Source organism: Pieris napi, chromosome 12 (assembly GCF_905475465.1).
Source record: "Pieris napi chromosome 12, ilPieNapi1.2, whole genome shotgun sequence".
NCBI lineage: Eukaryota > Metazoa > Arthropoda > Insecta > Lepidoptera > Pieridae > Pieris > Pieris napi.
Window position 1 is genome coordinate 10,562,955 of NC_062245.1, and position 21,771 is coordinate 10,584,725.

Consider the following 21,771-nt stretch of genomic DNA (forward strand, 5'->3'; position numbering starts at 1 on the left):
ATCTTGTAAGGAAAAAGAGGGTACTCCCCTCATATAATTCGATGAAGTTCGCTCTATACATTTTTATAAAGTCAAATAGATATGTTGAGACCTGGAAATCTGTGTGAGAAACAAGATGGGCTCTAAGCGATTGAGGAATGACCTTGCTGGGTATATAATCCGGCAGTTTTGTCAGTCTCTTAGCTCACTTTTAGCACGCGTTGCCTGCCTGGAAGTAATCGCTTATAACCGAAAGGCCGCTCGATGTACCATGTTTTTGAAGTGAAACTTCTTTAGGCGTATGAGGGTTACATTTTTACGGATGAAACGCAATAATAATAATATTAGCGTCACGAAGATGTGCAGCGTTTTTGTCGAAAAAAAGGGAGAGAGCGATTGAGACCGATTGAGAGAGAGTGAGAAGGGCGAATTACCTTATAGAAATTCTATTTTTAAAATTATAATTTCGTAAAGAGAATTTATGAAATATTAGTATTTTGTATTTTATGCAAAATAATTTATTGTATTCTCAAATGACGAATTGTAAATTAAAATGCCACCTGTTGTCATTATCGAAGAAATGAATTTAAAAATTAAATTTTATAAATTAAATTTTTAAATTCAATTTCTATTAATTTTCGACACTTTTAATATATTAATAACAATTAAATTCCTAGCATATCTTCCTTTTACCCTCCCTCTAAGTCTCGGGAATCTGAATTTTAAATTGTTATATTATTATTTATTATAATTGTTATATTTCATATTTATGAACAAGACTAAACTAAAAATTAGTTTGCCAAAGAAGTTTCACTTCTGAAATGTGTACTTTGCACGCACGCACTTTTTTTTAAGTTTTTGTTGATATATATTTTTTTTTATTTATTATTATTAGCTCTCTGAGTTTCGATTAAAATCTGTTAAAGGCGTGTTTTGTAAATATGTATTAAACCAACCTTGATAAGATAACTATTAACAACGCATAAATTATAAAGATAAGCTCTCGTAAAAGCTTTACCACAGTTTAACTGTCCTATTTCGTATAAAGCGTTGGCTTGAATCCATATGGCATAATGCGATTGTCGAATCCGAGTAAATCGTTTTGTAACTGGGTTACTGCATATTGCAACAGTGTTTCAAGAAATGCTTAGCCATCATTACTATACAATAGCTGATAACCCTATTATTAAGGCACTTTTTGCCGCGTAGGTACTGTGGAATGTGTTCAAGAAAAGAGCACCAATACTTCTAATTCCATCAAGCATTCTAATCGGGACTATCGGGAGTATTTGTATAACACAATTTATATGTATGTATCTTCTCTATATATATAAAATTCTCGTGTCACAATGTTCGATACTCTTCCGAAACGGCTAGACCGATTCTTATGAAATTTTTTGCATATTCAGTAAGTATGAGAATCGGCTACTATCTATATTTCAAACCCCTAAGTGATCCACCCCAAAAAATATCTTTTAGAATTTTTTGTTTTATTTTTTTATGATACAAAAATACATACAACCCCGAATTTTCAACCCTCTACGATTAACCCCTATTTTTGATTATTGGAGATTTTAATTACTAAAACAATGTTTCTTAGAAATATAATACATGGCAAAACAACGTTTGTCGGGTCAGCTAGATTTTATAGGCGGTATTGCTATTGAAAGTTACATTTTAACCAAAAATAGGTCACGTACATTATGCAAGGTAATATAGTTGTATGAGAGTAACAATAGCTTAGGCTCGGTAATGTGAGCATTTTCATACAAATCAAGGAGTCAGTAGGTCACGTCGTAAGTTTTTTTTGCAGATGAATAACCTTGATGCATTTAGGATGCAAGGCCTGTCCTGCCTCGAGCGATTGCTTGATTTTAGTGGGTATGCACAGTAGCGGGTCCCACATACCCTCCACCACCACGGCCATGGATATGCGTAACACATTTCCTTCAATTTTTTTAGCATTAATCAATTGTTTTTTAATTAATTTAAACTTGGCCGCTATAAGCAAAACTTAATTAATTCCTACTATTTAATTATCTTTAAATATAAATAAAAAGTATTCCAACATTTAATCCACATATTCCTTTTATATCCGTTAAATCCAAAGCTGTCTTACTCCTGTCAACACTAAATGCCTAGATTGTGAGCAAACAATGGGATGTCTAGGCCAATATTTGCACTTGAGGCTTTCTTGGAAATGTTTACTCAGAACAAACTGAATAGTATTCGAATAGTATAATATTCTTAATAGTATAATATTTAATCTAGTTAGCAAGAGTGATTAACACTACTTGAAATTATATGCTTACAAAAGCAAGAAAAATTATAAATAACTAGGCACTTTAACTTGTGTGAAAGTTTAATGTTGAGTTTCTTGCGGTCTCTGAAAAGCACTCGAACTAAAAGTTTACGATTTAAAAGTACTTTATAAAATGATTTTTTGAATACTCAGGAGTAAGTAATGAAAAATAGCTCCAAATTCAAAAAGCATCAAACTCGCTTGGTTAGAAGATTTATACTAGTGTCTTTTGGAAGAAGAGATAGTTATCATTCTGCTTCACAAGGAGCATACGCATAAATATAGCAGTCTCAGCCGGCTCTCTCAGTAGCAGAGAGGATACTCGGTATGGTTAGAGTCTGACATATCCCGGACTTACGGAAAACATGCCAATAGCATTTTCTCACGGTTATAAAAATACAAGAAACTTGTGATGACGAAAGCACCAAAGTGGCAAAAGAAATTGCTGGTGGCTGCATTGAGGACCTGTAAATCTTCGTGCAAAAAGGCTCGAAGTTGGTTCTGATGGCGAATACTGATTGCAGCTACGACCCATAAAGAGCTATGATGGTATCATAATTTTGTACCATAAACAACTCTGAACACCGGATGCGGAAAAAATTAGGTTAATTTTGACGTAAGATGCGCCAAAATAGGAATACTGTTTGAATAGCCACCGAAATAGAACAAAAGCCTTCAACGAGCTTTGTGCTTTAGGCCCTGCCTTCGGGGCGGACACTTATAATTTGATACAGCTTTCACAATCTTGTCTAATTAAGAACAATGCGAGATTTAAAAATAAATTTCTTTGTAATCTAGAATATAATTACATTTATTGTTGAACAATGTCAGCTGGTTTAAATTAATAGCGATTCCGATTTCAATGTAAGGTTTTCCTTCCAAGTATCTCGTTTATTACAAGTTTATTTAACAAAATCGAAAAGATTCCCTTAGACAAAGACATTATAAGCAATGGCGATCAGTCCGAATTTCAGATATCTATTTTTAAAGAAGTTTATTCTCATTAAAAACAAAAATCACTTACATGAGAAATAAAAACATAAAAAATAAAATATATCCCGCCACCGTTAAGACACTGCATTAGAGTCTACCAAAAAACTTCACAAGCGTATTTGGAACGATCCATTGCTACTATTTCCTACATCTCAGAAAGCAAGCTGTTGTACAGAATTGCTCCGAAATAGACATAACAATTAAAAGGTAAAAACGTTGCAATAATTTGTTGGATTTAATCGAAAATTTACACCAGTCTTCTATGACAGGATGAATGATGAAAACATACTATTTATTATATACAAATTCGCCGGCGCATACCATTTATAATTGCAGTACATTGTTAAATTACTGAGGTCATTGTTACCGCGTTATTCAAACGAATTCAAAATGGGAGCGGCAATATAAAAAGTAAAGCATGGAGTTTTTGTTAGACAAATTACAACGTGACTTCATTTCGCTTTACGGAGCGGTGTATGTAATTGTTAATATCTAGTTTTCAAGTACTATATATCGTAATAACCACTAGGTATATGTACGCTATTTTTAGATAGTACACTATAGAACTGTGTGTTTATGACTTTTCTAAAAGGTGTCATTTCTTGGCTTACACTAAGTACTCTTTAACATGTGTACCAACTACCATCATACAGAGAAGAACTTATGTATGACTGATCCCAAGGACTACCTAGGTCAGCTACTATGTCGGTCCTACGTCAGCTAAGCCACAAAGGCTGTTAATTCAATATTTGTACTTTATACGCATTCTTTAATAGAAATTACCAATTTATTTCTCGACATTTTTTTGCACACGAACAGTTTGGTATGTATTAAACCATATTGTGCAACGGGCGGCCTTATTCGATGTATTTTATATATCATAATTCATTCCATGAGTATTAAATATATATATAAAAAGTAATAAATATAAGAGGATTAAAAAGAGTATCGGAGAGTTTCTTGCTAAGTCTTTTCGTGGATTTGCCAACTGGCTAAATATACTTAACATTTAACTAGATATATAGTAAGTATATGTAATATCCCCCCAACATAGGGGCCCCTTCCTAGTGTGGGGACTACCGTCGTGATAAGTTTGTCACAAATATATATCAGCCATGAATAAAGTTTTATTTTTTTATTTATTATAAATTTAGAGTAATTAAATTTATTACTTAAGCGACTAAATGATATTTGATTTTAATAATCGTCCAGACAATCGCAGGAAATATACAACAAATTAATGGAATTAAATTAACCTAAAAAGTACAGTTTGATGATTCTTTTTAGTCCATCAAAGAAATTAATAAAGATAAATTCAACAATAGAATATAACTGTCTATCGGACGCGTTTATTTTGGCTTTCGTGTCAAACACGAGGTCTTTGCACTGCGATGATTGAAACTTCGATTCATACCGGATGTGTTTTCGTTGGGCGGTAAAATTGTTTATGTTTTTCACTATTGAGGCGACTGATCACTGGGAGAGATTTTCCTATAAATAGTTTATTTGCAAAGTGGTACATTCAAAGATTAATAGAAGATCGCAAGAGACGATGGCAAGCGGCCGGATGGAATGCCGTTGTTCCCTTGGAAAATGGGACGGGCTTTAGTATGGGATGCTACTTGTGTGGACAAGTTTGCCCCGTCTCACCTCCTTAGGACAAGCAAAAAAGCTGGGGCGGCCGCAGAGCAGGCAGAAAAAAATAAACGGCACAAATATAAGAGTCTTGCCTCCAACTTCGATTTTGTTCCCTTTGCAGTAGAGACTCGGTACGGTCCAACGTGGGGTTCAAGTGCACAGGCGCTAATTAAAGATTTAAGTTGGCGCCTAGTAGATAGTACCGGTGACCCCAGAGCTGGTACTTTCCTGGCTCAAAGAATAGGTATCGCAATACAGCGAGGAAATGCTGCCAGCGTTAAAGGTCACACAGCCACAGGGACCAAACTTTTCAGATTTGTTTTGATTTTCTTTTTATTATTACTTTGTAGGTTAAGAAAATTGTAAATACTCTATACTTGATTGTCTAACTATAAAAAACAACTCAATGTCGTAATAATAAAGACATTATACACCTTTCCTTTAAAAGTCTAAACACATTTCACTTGAAAGCATTGCACGGCAGTGATCTATTACTTCTGGGTGATAAAATAGTTTGATAGCCATGACAATGTCTATTATGTTGTTACAATTATTACGCGATGAATATGTTATTTTTTATTATTAAAATAATTACATTGTTAATTTCAATAGTACTAGTATTTGGCTGTTGATTTTTTATACTTTTTAAAATTGTTTTTTACTCTATTTATCTGTATATTTTTTTAGGTAATAATAATACATCAAGAAAATAGGGTAAGTAAATCTACAACAGTAACTTTTGTTCGACTAGAACATGAAATAGATTGTATTATCATTATTTGATAGAAGACCCTAAACTATGTTTTATAGCGTTCCTTGCATTTAACTTTACAAAGGATTTAGGCAATCACGTTTATAGAGATGATGTCAGTGTGAAGCTTGCACATCTGGAAAATAACACTCCATTTTATGACGTGTTGACTTTAGAAGTTCATTGCTACCAAGAACTGGTAGAATATAGAAATCTAAATCGTAAATATTTTGTAGTCTACTGCGAATGTTTTTAATTAAAAATGACGCTTACGCCAGCACCTAGGTTGTCAGACTTGACGTGAGGACTGTGGTGCTGGGCTTATGCTCTCTCTGCTAATCAGATGGGGTCGGGGTTCGCTAAGGCTCTCAACCTAGGGATCTTGACTTTATCTAACATTAACTCATCTTAAACCCAATAGATTCATATCAATAGGTCTAATAAAATATTATTTAGTAAATGTAATAGCAGTGTTGGCCTAGTGGTGACATGTCACTCTTATCCCTAAGGTCGTAGGTTCGATCCAGACTGTGCACCAATTTATTATATCATCAAACAATTTTTTTTCACGGGGTCACCAGTATGTCATGAGAGCACCGTCTTGGGAGTCTAAAGAAGAAAAGGACACGCATCTATATTTATTTAAATAATATCTTGTAGTCTTTGTATGTAAAGGTTGATTAAAACCGGCATGGGGGTGGCAGTGTATTGTAACTTCCCCGTCTTAAAACCTCAAGAAAAAGGCACCCACGTCCCCATTTTTTTATATTAATTGTCTAGCTCTATTTTGTCTATTGACAACTTTCTTCGACAATCTGTGTTGTTTCTTATTGTCGTCGATGTTGATGTGTCGACAGTTTGTGGACGAATCACTATTGTAATATAATCGAATTAATTTTTAAATCTTCTTTGTTATTCATTTTTATTAAATTAGCTAGTCTACAGTAATAAATAATATTGTAGAATCCTTAAAAAATCTTTTAAATCGATAAATTTTAACATCTACATATTACATAACGAGTCGGACATAACATATACAATTTATATCGAATTAGTTATGTAAATAACCTTGGCAATGATAAGGTTGTGTGATGGTCATTGTACCCACAAACCCACGATAAGCTTTAGCTCTGACAAAGCGCCATTATTTTTGTATTATCCGACTGAAAAGTCATTGTAATAATTAAAACAATAGAGTTATTGTCAATATGATTTTTTACGTTAAATTTGCGCTATTTTTTATCCGTGTTTCTGTGATGTCTTGTATCTACAGATTCAGATTTAGAGTCGAGCTTAAGCACTAAGTATTCTATGCGTGTGTGCTATAATTTTGTCTTTGCTATGTTTTATTAATTGAATAAGCTGTTAAAATAACGAAATACATACATTATATGAAAGTATCGGTAATCGTCACAAATATATAGGATAAAACTAAATTCTATTCGTTTCTTTTCGACATCTAAAGATTGGACTAGACTTGAAGATTTACGTTGTTACCATGGTAACCATGTTTCATATGCGAAAAATATCGTTACCATGGTAATTAATATTAGGGTTTGGTCGCCGTACGGACTTGTCACTTCACGACATGTGCATATCATTAGAATAGGCTGTATTAACTATTCGAAAATAATTTTTTTTTAAACAAACGAACGTCGGCTATTACGGCGAGACGCGACTTTAATAGAAGGTGAAAGGCGAAAAGACCCACACGGTAGTTATATATTTTAAATTAATTTGTAATAACAATGTTATACAAATGGTGAATAAAGCGGTCGTGTAGACTAAAATGGCGTGCAAAGCCATTAGCAATATACTCGTAAAAAGGGGAGCGTCGCTACCGGAAGTTGGGATATGGAAAACAGACGCGACACAATACCTACAGGTTGTTGCCTACTATAAGTTAATTATACCTAACTTAATTACTTATCTAGGACTTTTACCTACCTACTAATCACACTTTACATTTTAATTACACGTAAGGTGGCGCTACAACCATTAGTAACCACAGACTTTTGCGTGTCTTTCATTAATATTATCTTTTATTTTTTTAATATACATATATAGTTAAGTGATAGACACTCACATTGCCAGAGGGCTCGGCTAGCAAATGCGCGTAAAGATATATACATGTATATATATATTGACGGGACTTTAAAAAATACACCAGCACGTATTTTCTGATTCTATTAACACACACAGAGAAAGTTATCAATTGATATTGCAATTATGTTATCAACTTTCCTTTGTTATTTATCGATTGAGTCTCGAAGTTAATCCATGCTCAAGATAACGACTTGATGAACATTAAAATAAAGCTGAATTTACTGATTTTGTTTTTAAAGAGTGACGTAGAGTTTATTGCCAGTTCTTCTCTTCCGTTCTACGCACTTGGTTTGAGAACTGGCAGTTTGTGTAAAATTATAAGCATTTAATGTATATTTCTTTTTTGACGTTCATAAGTGTACATTGTGTTACCTATATGAATAAATGATTTCTGACTTTGACTTTGAAATAACAAACGTGCAAAAATTAAATAGTACACATACATAGATCCTTGATCCTGGGAATTTCATGTTTATCAGACATCGGGCTTTTATGATGACTCATGTTTCAGAATTTCGTGAAGTAGAACTGATGATGAAGCAAGTTCTTTAGAAATTCTGAATGCGCCTTAGTCTTGCCACGTATATCATAATATTATTCACACAATTCAATATTTCCAGTGGTTTTCAATTATCGTAGACAATGAGATTACCACATCAAGTCAACAGATAAAAAATTGACACGAGCTGCCCCCGCAAACTTATTTCACGTCAATGTTATTTTTTACTTAGCTTACTTTTTCAGTAGTTACATACCAACATATGCAACATGACTGTTCGCTTTTCCGAAAAAAAAGACATAAGTATTAAAACGGTCCTCAGAGTTCATGAAAAAAATCTCGAACTGGACCAGCCGTCTTTGAGTTATGCGCTTAGCAACATATTTTGCGATTAATTTTTATTTATATAGATAATAGATCAATTGAAGTGTTGCCGCCATTTTTTAATATACGTAGATATGTACATGAACGTCATCTATTGCAAAGAGTATTGCAACTACAGGCTAAAAATAATATCAAAGTCACCTCGGTGTGTCAGTCTCAGACCAAAATTGCTGAAAATTCGGTTGGGTAAATATAATAAATTCGTTAAAGCTTTAACAAACGAATATTTCGATACTATGATCTATCAGTGTTTCCCAACAGGCCCACGCCTCACAGGGGGCAATTTGATTACTAAGGGGGGCTATTCGAAAATTTATTAAAATTACTTGGAATATGAATTTCAGTTTTTCATTATGTTTTGAAAACGTGTTTCGATAACAATTTCCTAGTAATTTATTCCTAAAACCTATAATTTAAGTCACTTAAACAATTAAATTTTTTAAATTAAAAATTATATTACATAAGAATTTTTGAAAAGCTAAGCTGGGAACAAAAAGCTCGGAAAACACTGCTTATTACACAAATCTATAGCTTCGTGGGGAGCAAAACGTTGCAAGACTGAATTAGGCGCATTGCGTGAACATGTCTGAGGATTGTCCTAGATTCTGTTGGTAAGACAGATTATCCGAGCACAGCTCATGTTTCTGATACGGCTAACAGTTTTTAAATCCTGTTCTACATACGCCTAGTAAAATCTAGTAGAGTTAATTGCTTGAAAGTTTGTTTTATTATTTTAGATGAACAAAAATGGTAGGTATACGGTAAGTACCCTTTGGGTATAATTGTCTTTTGGGAGTGACATTGCTGACTCATTTAATTCAACAACAAAAAAATTATGTTGATGTATAAACTATTCTTATTGAAATTTCCTCTATTCCTAGATAGACTTCTAGTTTCTGGTATGACTAGGCCATGAAGAAATACGCAAATGTAGGTAATCAGCCTTCTATGCAGCGCGGTCGAGTTTTAAGCCTTAAGTTTTTTTATACAGCCGTCATACCCGTACCTCACGAAATTTTCCTTCACCGTACAGAAAAGTCAGAAAAGTCTATTGGTTCACAGCCGGGGTTCAAACCTACGACCTAGGATGAGAGGCGTACGCTAAAACCACTAGGGCAACACTACTCTTGTATAAGAAAGAAAAACAAATGAAGACGAAACTTATACAGAAAGCTGAGGCCCAGACCTTGCATAGCCACTTGTATAAGGCAGATGTGGTACCAAGTGAGTAATTGCATCCAAAAGTGGATTAATATAACATGACAGTATATAATAGTGTGCAATGTTAGATCAATAGGAATCATGTCTTGCGTGATCGCTAATACTATATCAGTACTATGACTATGACAAGTTACGGTTCCTGGGTCAGGGTCAACCTTCATACATATAACATATAGCTACAACGAATTTTAGTTTCTATAATATTCTTTTGGATTTTGACCAAACGACCTACTTACACTTTTCGGAGATACGTTGTCTTTACGATAAGATTGATTCTCTAATACGTTTTCATTTCACCGAAATAAAATTGCGGTTTTAACGTACGCTCCGACTGTTCTAGTAAGATATACGCATTATCAATAGGGTAGCGATGCATTGGGCATACAATTTTAAACATATTTATGTTTTTATTATTAATCTTTTAACGGCGAAATGTTTAATTTTTAATCAAGCAAGGCTCCACCATCACATTAACTAGTTTTAATTTTTAATAAATAAAATCTCTTCTAATATATTTATACAAATAATATTAAATTATGTACTTTAGTTCCGACGACAGGACAAACACAAAAAACGGCTCGTACCTAAAGTTATATATCGTCACTGTAGAATGATAACATCGTATGTCAAAAAACCATTTATTTTTTATTCTTAGACTTTAGACTCTTATTAATTTACCTGGTATAATCAAGAAGTAAGGCCTTTTTTATGTTATTAATCAATAAGTCCTTTCTACCATCTAAAACTATGGACAAAAACACATTATAATATTTTAACAAACATTGACGAAATGATACATTTTTTTTCCTGTAATGTTTGGTTCTATGGACATACGATTTTATCATTCTACGGCGACGATATGTATAATGTAAACCTGTGTAATTCATTGAAACTACACCAAATCGCAATCTCAAGTATTGCAGATTAAATCTAGAAGGTTATGAAACAAAAAGTGTTGCGTTTGCGAAGGTCAATTGTCACAGATATTAGAGACAACTTTGGAGGAAACAGTTTTATTATCCCAACTCCCCTTCATTTGGCGCCCCTCTTTACGGGAAACATTGATTATCGTAGCTGCATGTTCGGGAAAGAATTATTGTCGATCTAAGAATTAAACATTGTTATAACATGGCCGTGATATAAAAGGTTTAGATATATATCAAATACTATTTAACTATGAAAGATTTATGTTTATACTAAGTATGTTTACAGTAGCTTAAAAATAAAGAGAAAATCGAACGAAGAATTATAGTACATAATTTTTATTTATACCGTCGAAATGAACTGCAATTTAGTTCTTTCGATGAGATATGTCGAATTTCCTGTTCGCAGATGCTGAATTTAAAATACATGACCTTTTGATATAGGTTCACGTTTTAACGCCAATTACACGAATACCGGTTTTACAAAGTATTAGATCACTGTAGTAAGAAAAAACAACTCGACTTAAAAATCAATTCCTTAAAAGTAATAACTAAGTAATTATTTCATACCTAGGTTTTAAATTTGAAAAACGAAGTATATATTCACTGAAAGCGATTTAAGTAAATAATCGATTTATTATTCGTATTTTATCTGAAGTATTCGATTTTATCAGTTGATCAGTTGATAAAAATTGAAGTGCTAAATAAATTCGAAATTTGAATAACTGATAAACAAAATCCAATCCAAAAAGATATACACATGTATATTAAAATAAAAGAATTACCTGCAGAACGATACAATCCAATTATCACAACTTATAAACAATAATTTTAATCAAACTGCGTCAACATCGGACGCCAACACGATGTCTACTGGATAAAAAGTACAGACCGAGCATAGATTGTAGAGTACTGACAGAGCTATGGTCTCCAAAGACTCGACGGCGTCAGTGACCGAGGGGTGCGGTGTTGTGCATTCGGACTCAGTATTTACAGTAGATATACTGTAGTGTGCTTTTTTAATTATACAGTTACAAAAACTTAAATTGTATCGCGAGCTTTATATAAGTATTTTATTTTTGTAATTATTCAAAATGTTTTGTTTTTATGTTTATATTATTAATTTCTTAATAAACCCGACCCTGAGGGACCGCATTTTATACTCATATTCTGTTAAGAAATTACCCAATATATATATTTCAATTCCTATTCCTATATATTCATAGACGAGTGGGGTGCCCGTCGTCTCGCCTCCCACTCTCTTGTTGCAGTAAGTAACGTATTTTATTCAAAATCATTTATTGATAATAAAAGTTAAGCTAATTTATTGAATTACCATTATAATTAATTACTTCAAAATGTCATTATGATATGTATTAATGTACATACTTAACCTATTGAAAAGCTTGGGGAATAAAAAGAATGGCGTCTCTTGCCAGTTCTCGTCCGTTCGTCCTTGATTAACCCGGCAGTTAATTTAAAATCATTTTTTTACGTTCACATGTATAGCCAGTTGCCCTACTTTTTATTTAATTATTCTAATTGTTCAATAATTTCAACGTAAATAAATAAATATATTTTTTGTTTTTTATTACTGTATTGATACCATATAAAATATATGCTCTTTAAATTAGTGCACTCGTCTGTGTATATTTTAGTTTAGCTGGAAGCCCCATACTGTGCAGCTGCGTGTAAACGAACAAAACAAGTTGAATGATCTCAATGAGTTCATAACTTTATTAGTTAAAGACTCGACTTAATTGCTGTACGAAATTAAAACGGAATTTGAAATTAGAACATATATTCCACAGTAGTTTTAAGAGAGTAGACTGATAGGTATGTTACTGTCTAGAAATACTTGACCTATATGAACAAACACACACAATAAATATAAATGAATAAATACTTTTTAAAGAAAAAAAAAAGAGATGTAATGTGTAATTTTTTTTTGACTAGACTTATTCATTTAGGCTTAGGGGTAAAAACTTTGACATGAAGTTGATGCATTTTCTGATGCAAGATATACTTCCGGTTTTGTTACAATGTTGTCATGACAATAGGAACTCCCTTTGTGTTGATGTCGGGAACATTCAATTACTGACCAATTTTATATATATACACGATTATATTACTTTAATAACACAGAGACAAAACTTATTGTCCTTTATGTGTCAAATGTCAATCTCAATTAAATGTTTTTTACCAGCTAGCAGTTAGCACACATACATTCACAGAAGGTAGACGAAATTAATACGAATATTTTCTTTTTAAATTTATTTCTTCGATAATAAAAACACGTTGCATTTTAATTTACAATTCGTCATTTGAGATTTCAATAAATTATTTTGCATAAAATATAAAATAATATTTCATAAATTCTCTTTACGAAATTTTAATTTTAAAAATAGAATGTCTATGTTAACGTAAAATTGTAAACACCGTTAGATTGTAATCTATCTCGCGAGATTATAAACTGTCGAAAGATTGTGAACCTCAGCTTACTGCTTACAATTTAACGTATTATTATTCGGTAGATTGTACTACACTAACTTAGTTATCATTCAAACTTCTTTGGTCAATTACAGATTAATTTTACTTTCCAACAATTTCATATAACTACCCGTTACGTTAAATTGTAAGCAGTTCGTTGAGGTTCACAATCTTTCGACAGTTTATAATCTCGCGAGATAGATTACAATCTAACGGTGTTTACAATTTTACGGTGACATCTATAAGGTAATCGCCATTCTCACTCTCTCAATCGCTCTCTCCCTTTTCTTCGACAAAAACACTGCACATCTTCGTGACGTATCCGTAATAATTTTACCCACATGCGCCTAAAGAAGTTTCACTTCAAAAATATCAAATATTACGTTTTATGTTGACACATTCTCGATAAAGATCGTACTGATTGAGAGTATTTGAAATGATATTAGGATCACAGAATCCGTTCAATTGAAACCAATTCGTCTCGCTCGCTGATACTATTCGTAATTGTCTGTTTGCGTACCTTTTACGGTTCGTTTCACTGATTGAGTAATATGAAAATTTTCAGTATTAGATTATTTGCATAATGTTTTTCGTCGTAAGCACAAGCAGGATTGTCTTGATTTGAATTGAATTCGTAATCGTCTTTTGCTTTATTTTTAAAAATAAATTGTCTTAAAAAACAATAACAATCATGGTCTAGGGACTTTAGTTGAATTATTATTAATAAACGTATCTTGTTAACGTGCGTAGTTATGTATATTTGAAATAATAGGTAGGGAATAAAAGATAGGTACGGACGATGATTGTCCTGTATTTGACGTTGTGGATAATAAATCAAATTAACAATTCTAATAAATTAAAATTTAACCTAGCTCATAAATACAAAAAAGAACAAGTAAAACAATAACTAACCTTAAAATATATTATTAAAAGGAGTCATTTATTCATTTAAGTTGATATTACGTTTTAGTTTAGTTTTATTTCAGCTATTATTCATTTTAGACTGTTTGTTGTTATTTTTATAATCATTTAATCTGTTTTTTACATAAACAATCCATAGTAATGTGACTAATGATAAGGTACTTGCCATGTATTCAGCTATATTATACATCATACATGATTATTTGTATAGCCGAAGAGTTAATATACTGTAACTGATGGAATATTTTTTTAACTTGCCCAAAGGCTTTGGGATCATCAGATTTAGGGGAGAGCAATCGCGGCTACAGCCCCAGGGCCTCCCTCCACATTAGACTTTAATAATATAAGCAATAAGTTTCACATGTTATTATTAATTGGGAAACTCGACTTGAAAATTGTCTATTTTATTTAGAAAATAATTCCTTCACTCTTTTGATCCGAAACCTACAGACCTGTAAATCATTGACTTCAGGACATACTGAAATATTTCCTAACCAATTCGACTTAGGGTCCTTCAAGAAAAGAGCGTTCCAATTCTTAAAAGGCCGGCAACGCACTCGCGAGCCCTCTGGCATTGAGAGTGTATTCCCAAAAGTTTTATCAAGTATTACGAATACTACGCTACGCCAATAGAACTTATCGTAATTCCATAGAAGATGTTACTTTTCTTACGATAGCTAGTCGATTTAATGTACCTATTAAAGTGATCTGGTGATTTATATGAAACGAATGTTTTGTAATATGTATCTGTCAACATCACATACTCTAATTCACTATTCGAAAAGCCTATCAATTTGCAGACAGCAATATCCTCCGCTAATGCAATTAGGCGCGGCGCATGTAATCTTGTCCGGACGCGCCTCTTCTATTTCAATTTACATAATTTACATGAAAAACTATACCCATCAATCTGTGAGTGGTAACAAGTATTTTTTTATCTTACAGGAGGCAGACGGGCAGGAGGCTCGCCTGATGTTAAGTGATACCGCCGCCCATGGACACTCGCACTGCCAGAAATCCCGCAAGCGCGCTGCCGGCCTTTTAAGAATTGGTACGCTCTTTTCTTGAACGACCCTAAGTCGAATTGGTTCGGAAATACTTCAGTGGGCAGCTGGTTCCACATAGTGATGGGGCGCGGCAGAAATTGCCTTAAGAATCGCTCAGTTGTGGAACGACGGACGTCAAGGTATAGTATGTTTGTCTAAATTCAAACCCTATCAGCTCAGTTTATTTTATTCCATAAACTATACGACAAAATAAATTAACTTTGAGTATGAAATAAACTATCTATCTTATGCAAGCAATTCCAGAATCTATCTCTAGCTATCTTAGAAATATTAATTACATTTTGGACTATTAGCTTAGTGGCTAAAAGCCATCAAAACATTTTTCTGTTTCTCAATTTTCCATTTAGTTTTCCCGTACGGCGAAGAAAATATCGTAACTATAAACACGTGGACGGCGTATGTCAGACACAGAACCTACCTACCTACCTACCTAGAAAGAGATACAGAAACCTGAGGCTAAAGGCTAGTTCGTTGTAGTTCCACTGGTTGTATAAAAAGTATGTAAATTTTTTGCATGCAAAATTACACGGTAGACCTACTTAGGCGTCAATTAAATTCCCGAAGATTGTGAAATTCAATCTCAATGAAAAAAAAAACAGTTTAGTCTACGAAGAAAAACTCCTCAATATAAGTAATTTTAATAGAAAACCTCGCAAAGGGAAACCAATTTCGAATTCAATGCTTAAGTAAATAAGCCAACTATAAGAAGTATCATTAGTTTTTTAATCTTTCATTGTGGTTGTCGTCATTTCATTGCCCATTGGAAATTAAATTGGTGTGAAAAGGCAGCTGCCGATTGGAAAGTGATTTCCAATCGTTCGTGCTTAACACAAATGACTTGACAAGTATTCAGAAAATTCATTAACATAACAAACGCAAACCGTTAATACAACTCAAAAATTGAATTTGGAATGTTCTATTGGTTTAAGTTTAGCTGCCGGTAGAATGCGAGAGCGGCCCCGGGGTCTTTCAAATGTGGCCACAGTGGCCAAGTATCTGAATATCAGAGACTCTAAGGGTAAGTTCAGATGTCAGGCGCTTAACTCGCGTCGAACGTGCTAGATTTTTGTATAGTGTTCATATGACATGCGCTTGACAGGCGATGAACGCGCGTTGCCACAGCCGCCTTGGTTTAGTTCACTTGGACTTCGGAACCACGTAGAAACAGTTTTAGCTGTTTATGCCGAAACAGCAGAAGACGAAGATATGGGCTCCACCCAATTTTGTCTCACAAGCTGAATGACAAAGACACACACAGTAATAATAATCAAAGAAAAAATAAAATGAGAGATATCGAAAACAATTTAAAAAAAAAACCCTTTTCCCATTCGATTCGTTTCGAGTGTGTAATGCGTGTGTGCTGTGGTTGAAATCGGTCCTGGCTCAGCATTATGCTGAGAAGCAGAAAGTTCCACAGCGCTGGTCATTCTGCCAGAGACCACAGCAGCTAGTTTAGTGAATGAGTGGTTAGTGAATGCCAGTTTACTTATCATCACAAGCGTAAAATACACCCTAAACAAGGCTAATAGACGCCATTATAGTGCAAAATAAACAATATTCGTATGGGACCACCATCATTGTTTTTTTTAAGATTAAGTGAAACATACAAATTGTTTTTATTTTTGAGTTCTGCTTTAGTTTTTGTTTAATAAGCCCTCTTGCTGTGGCTACACCGAAAAAGCTTTGTTAGTAGAACAAAAACCAACTACATTATTTATTAAAGATTTACTCTTTAGCTAGACAGAAGAATAGTTGCTTCTCGAGCTAACTTTAGAAATAACCGTTTGGTTATTGTTTACACGTGGTTTCGCTGAGAGCTATGGCCTTGACCGGTGAGCACCATATGGCTCTCTTTGCTTCACCGTATAAGGACACTTCACATCAGAGACGAGAAACCAAAATTGAGGTTAATTAAACCTGCGTGAAATGTCATTCAATCATCTTATAAACTTTAGGAATGAGTTGGTCAATGCACAATACGGGTGTCCTATTAATTACTACGATTTCTTTACAATACACTATCATTGCTATAATATGTCGTAGATTTTTGAAGTGAAACTTCTTTTAGCCGCATGAGGGTAAAATTTTTACGTAAGTTTGAGTTTTTGTTAATTATTTATGCACTTCTTGTACTTTACCCTGTGTAGGTGGATCTTGTTTTACTGTTCCATTTTACCTGGAAGAAACGCTTTTAGCGATAAAGCCGCCCGTTGTCTAATAACTTATGTAACGTTTTTTATACGTATGTTTTCGTATACGGTATATGGTAACGAAGTGTAAATAAATAAATAAATATTTAATGAATGTTTTTTTCAGTATCTAATTTAAATATCTATATGATGTACAATTTTTGACACCAAAACAGCATTCAATAGAGTCCTTTACTTAGCTATAAAAAAACTGTCCTATCGATTTATGTGGCAAGCTGATAAATTATTGTTTATTACGCTTAAGTGAAACTGTATTTATGGCTTTCCTTATTTTGTTTTTTGTTTTATTAAAATAATATTTCGGTTGTTTGTTGGTACACTGTAGGTGTAGTTTTTCCTATCCTATTTTTAAACCAGTACAGAAAGAACACCTTGGCACCTGATACAGCTGGTATAATTAATTGTAATTTTAGTTATTGTACTGTATATAAAAATTCATATTCTCAGTATTTGATTTATTAAAATGGTCAGTTGTCTTTCAAATTCGTTACGTCAATACTTGTCTCACTCATGGTACTTTATTTCTTTATAAAACATGGGGCAAACAGACAGGACCTTCACCTAAGTTCATCACCCCGCCCACAATGCTAGAGGGCTTAAGAACTGTTTAATAATTGGTATGCTCGTTTTTTCAACAACAAGATCATTTATTACCACTAAAAGCTATAGGAAATGCGGCAAAAAGAACGAGCCGAGCTCATCTTTGAAGTAAACCACTTAACTCCGCCCGCCACGGTCAAGCGCAGTAGACACAAGATCTCTTACTTAGAGATTGAATTACAGAATTAACTTGAGTATATTCATAAAGACATTTCTAACCCGTTAGCATAGGAGTTATGAGATGGACTTTCGTCGTCTGTTTGGAATTTTAAAGGCTTTTCACTGTTGCCTAGGAACGCGAATTTCGTTGTTCGAAAAATGATAAAAGTCAAGTAACTTTTACTATAATTAAGAAAACATTGGTACTACGAGTATTACGTATAACATTAACACTCAGCTAATATTATTCAGTTGATTAGTTTGTTTGAACGCGAATATCTCAGCAACTACTGATTGATTTTTAAAACGAAGTTCTTTGTTCGAAGACATCACTAAAAAGGACAACTTACAATTGAAATACCTTTACTGTAGTAACATATATAATTTCAAGATATTATAAAAGTGTCCAGTCGTCTAAAACCGGGCCGCTAGTAGGTTATAAACATAACTAAAAAATGCAAGTGAACACAGCTAGTAAGGTGATTCCCTATTTTTTATAGAACAAAAGTATATAAAAATCCAATCCGTTTTTGACAAACGTGAGTCAACCTCCGTCGGGGGGCTTACCTTTAATTAAACTCGTGCAGCAACTGACCTGCAAATATAAATTTTTAATTTAATTAAAAATATCAAAATGAATAAAGAATCACTAGCTTACTCTTTGTGCTAAGTATCTATGAGTCATATATATCGTACTGTCAGCTCTACAATCTGCTCCGTCACGCTGGAGTTTCACCCCTTCGTTGTTGACATCCCCAGGAGCCGCACTGGCGGTTGGTGGTTTTAAGCTAGTGCATAGATTTTATCGCGGGCTTTGAGCGCGGCGACTGAATCAAGAAATTCCGTAACGAAAATAATAGAACGCATACTGCCCCATCTCTCTGACGAGATCGGTGACGTAGCGTGAGCGGTGCCGGTGCAGCCGATACGCGTTAGAGTGAGACAGACTATAAGCGTTTTAGTCTGAGTCTGGTAGTGGTAGATTGAAATAATATCAAAGAAAAACTTGAATTAATATCAAAGAAAAACAAATACTGCATGAATAAATAATTATAACTGCATAAGTTGATAAAAAATGCTATGCAATAGCTTTACCGCGGCAGTCCCCGAGTGCCACACGTCTTTTGTTTTTATAAAAACAGCAAAGGAGTGGAACTCCTTGCCTCCTTCCATCTTCCCTTATTATAATATGGGTTCATTTAAGCGGTCAAACAGGCATCTCCTGGACAGGCGTGCCCTCCAATAGGCCACCTCACTTAACATCAGTTAGGATAAAATAAAACTTTATTTCTCTTAAAAATCCTTATCGTTGACGTAAGAATGATGCCCGGGTTGGAAATGATTGCACAAAACGGAATTAATGTTACATAACGTTGCACATCTATGTCAATGGAGCATTGTCTCTCCATTTAACTCAATTTAAAATCACGCGAAATCAGTACAAATTAACGAACTAACTTTCATAGATAAAAGAACATGTATATCCAAGTAGCAGTAAATATTTTAATAATGACTAAAGATGAAGTCTGTAAAAAATACATAACTTCTTATGTCAACCATAATATTTTTATCTCAAACAGTGTAAAGGAATATAAAATTTCGTGTATCATAAAGTTTATATGTTTCGTTTCTCATAATAATATTATCATTATTATCATTAAATTATACATCACAATATCACAAATCAAGTAAAATGTAATCAAAGAATGGACGGCGATCTTACTACAAAGAGTAGTATATTACTTAAATGATGAAAGAACCACAGACTAGTTTAGTCTGTGGTTCTGAGAATATTTATTCTATTTTAATTTTTTAATTGGAATTATAACCATATAATTATTAATTTGTTACAAGAACCCCTTCACGGGTAAAGGCCTCCTCTAGCTTTTTCCAACTGTCTCTGTCTATGGCTCTCTTTCTCCATTCGTTTCCTGCTACCGCTTCTATTTCTTCTATCCACCATTTTTTTGGGGCGACCTCTTCTCCTTCTTCCTCTTGGTCCTATCCATACAGTTGTCTTTAAGGTCCACCTATTATCGGTGTATCTTGCTATATGCCCCGCCCATTGCCACTTCTGGTTTAGGGAATAATGTAAGGCATCTATAATTTTTGTTCTTCGTCTTATTTCATTGCATTTATAGCAGATCAAATATATTACCACAAAGTATTCATCAGCCATTTGGCTGCATAAGGTATATGTAGCTAATCAAGAAAAGGCATTTTAACCTACGATTTGTTTATAATCAACATTACCAACCTAATTAAGTCACTCGTGCATGAAGAGACACATAAGCGTGACTTTGCTAATGCATATTGCTAATCATACACTTTGACAAGTGCAATTTTGTCGTGTGAACTTTTGTTAGAACATTGACCTGGAAAGAATAGCAAGTAGTATTGCGTCACTTACATGTGTTAGAACTCGTAACATCCAAATGCCAAAACACACATAGCTGAAATTTTAGACATATAGCTAATTATATTAAATGTTAATCATATGCAGAGCAGTGTTGGCCTACACGCTTGAGCGGGCGCACTCAACTATGAGGATTTGCGTTCAAATCATGTCTGTGCGCCGTTTAACTTCTCTATCTTAGCGCACTTACACTCGCTCGTACGGTGATCAATCAATCAATCACAATCATTTATTACACAATGTACAAATATTAAATGCTTCTAATTTTACATTACTGCCAGTTCTCAAATCATGGGCGTAGAAAGGAAGATAAGAACGCAATAAACTTTCCGCCACTCTTTTAATCGCCAAGTTTTTTGTTTACACAATGTTTGTCAGGAGCTGCAACCATTACACCATGTTCCACGTGACATCTTAAGTAATTAATAATAATAAAAAATTAAAAACAAAGATTTGTCCTCTATCAATAGGAGCACGTACTTCTCGTGGAAACAACACGCACATACATAGTCGAAATAACTAAAATCACCGCATACACAAATTCAATTACGACCAGTCACCAATTACCTATTATATAGTGATAAGAGTTTGCCAGTAATCATAAGATACATAATATGAAAACATATCCTATTTTATTATAATCACGCGTAGTTCCCATAATTACCATGACAGTTCTCTTTCTGCCTCTAACCTATTTATTTGTTTTTTCTGACCACCTCCAACCAAAAGTGGCAAATCATACAACTAGGCTTATGATTAAGACTATTAGAATATGTAAGAGTAATAAGATATTAAATTAATTAGAGCATAAAGCGTAACTGTCTTTACGGATATTGAGTTCTGTTTACCTTCTGTTATCTTTACTTCATAATGTAATTTTCTTACATATTTGAGGACTGTGTTTTCGATAGTCAATTGTTTATACCACTCGGATTTAAACGTGAATAGATAGAAAAGCAAATATATACTAATATATAATATTCTAATTGTAACCAAACTCCGCAGAAACAAAAAAAAATAAGATTTTTTTGTCTATTGTTATGTCCTTAAGCGATCCAAAATCGTCCCAAAATTTGTTTTAAACATGTTTTCATTATGTTTTTTGATTTGGC

The 21,771-nt window shown here is 33.6% G+C and overlaps 1 protein-coding gene across 11 annotated transcripts in view; it reads right to left on the reverse strand.

Annotated features, from left to right (window-relative positions):
* LOC125054776 overlaps window positions 1-18,840 on the reverse strand; it is a 28,978-nt gene extending 10,138 nt beyond the window's left edge. For 10 of the 11 annotated variants that reach the window (XR_007117757.1, XR_007117759.1, XR_007117758.1 and 7 more), the window contains exon 1: window positions 11,582-11,676. The gene's annotated coding sequence lies outside the window, so the exon portion shown is untranslated. Of the gene's footprint in view, window positions 1-11,581; window positions 11,677-18,810 lie in introns of those variants that run through there. The other variant, XM_047656848.1, reaches the window with a different exon arrangement.
* Between the last annotated feature and the right edge of the window lie 2,931 nt (window positions 18,841-21,771).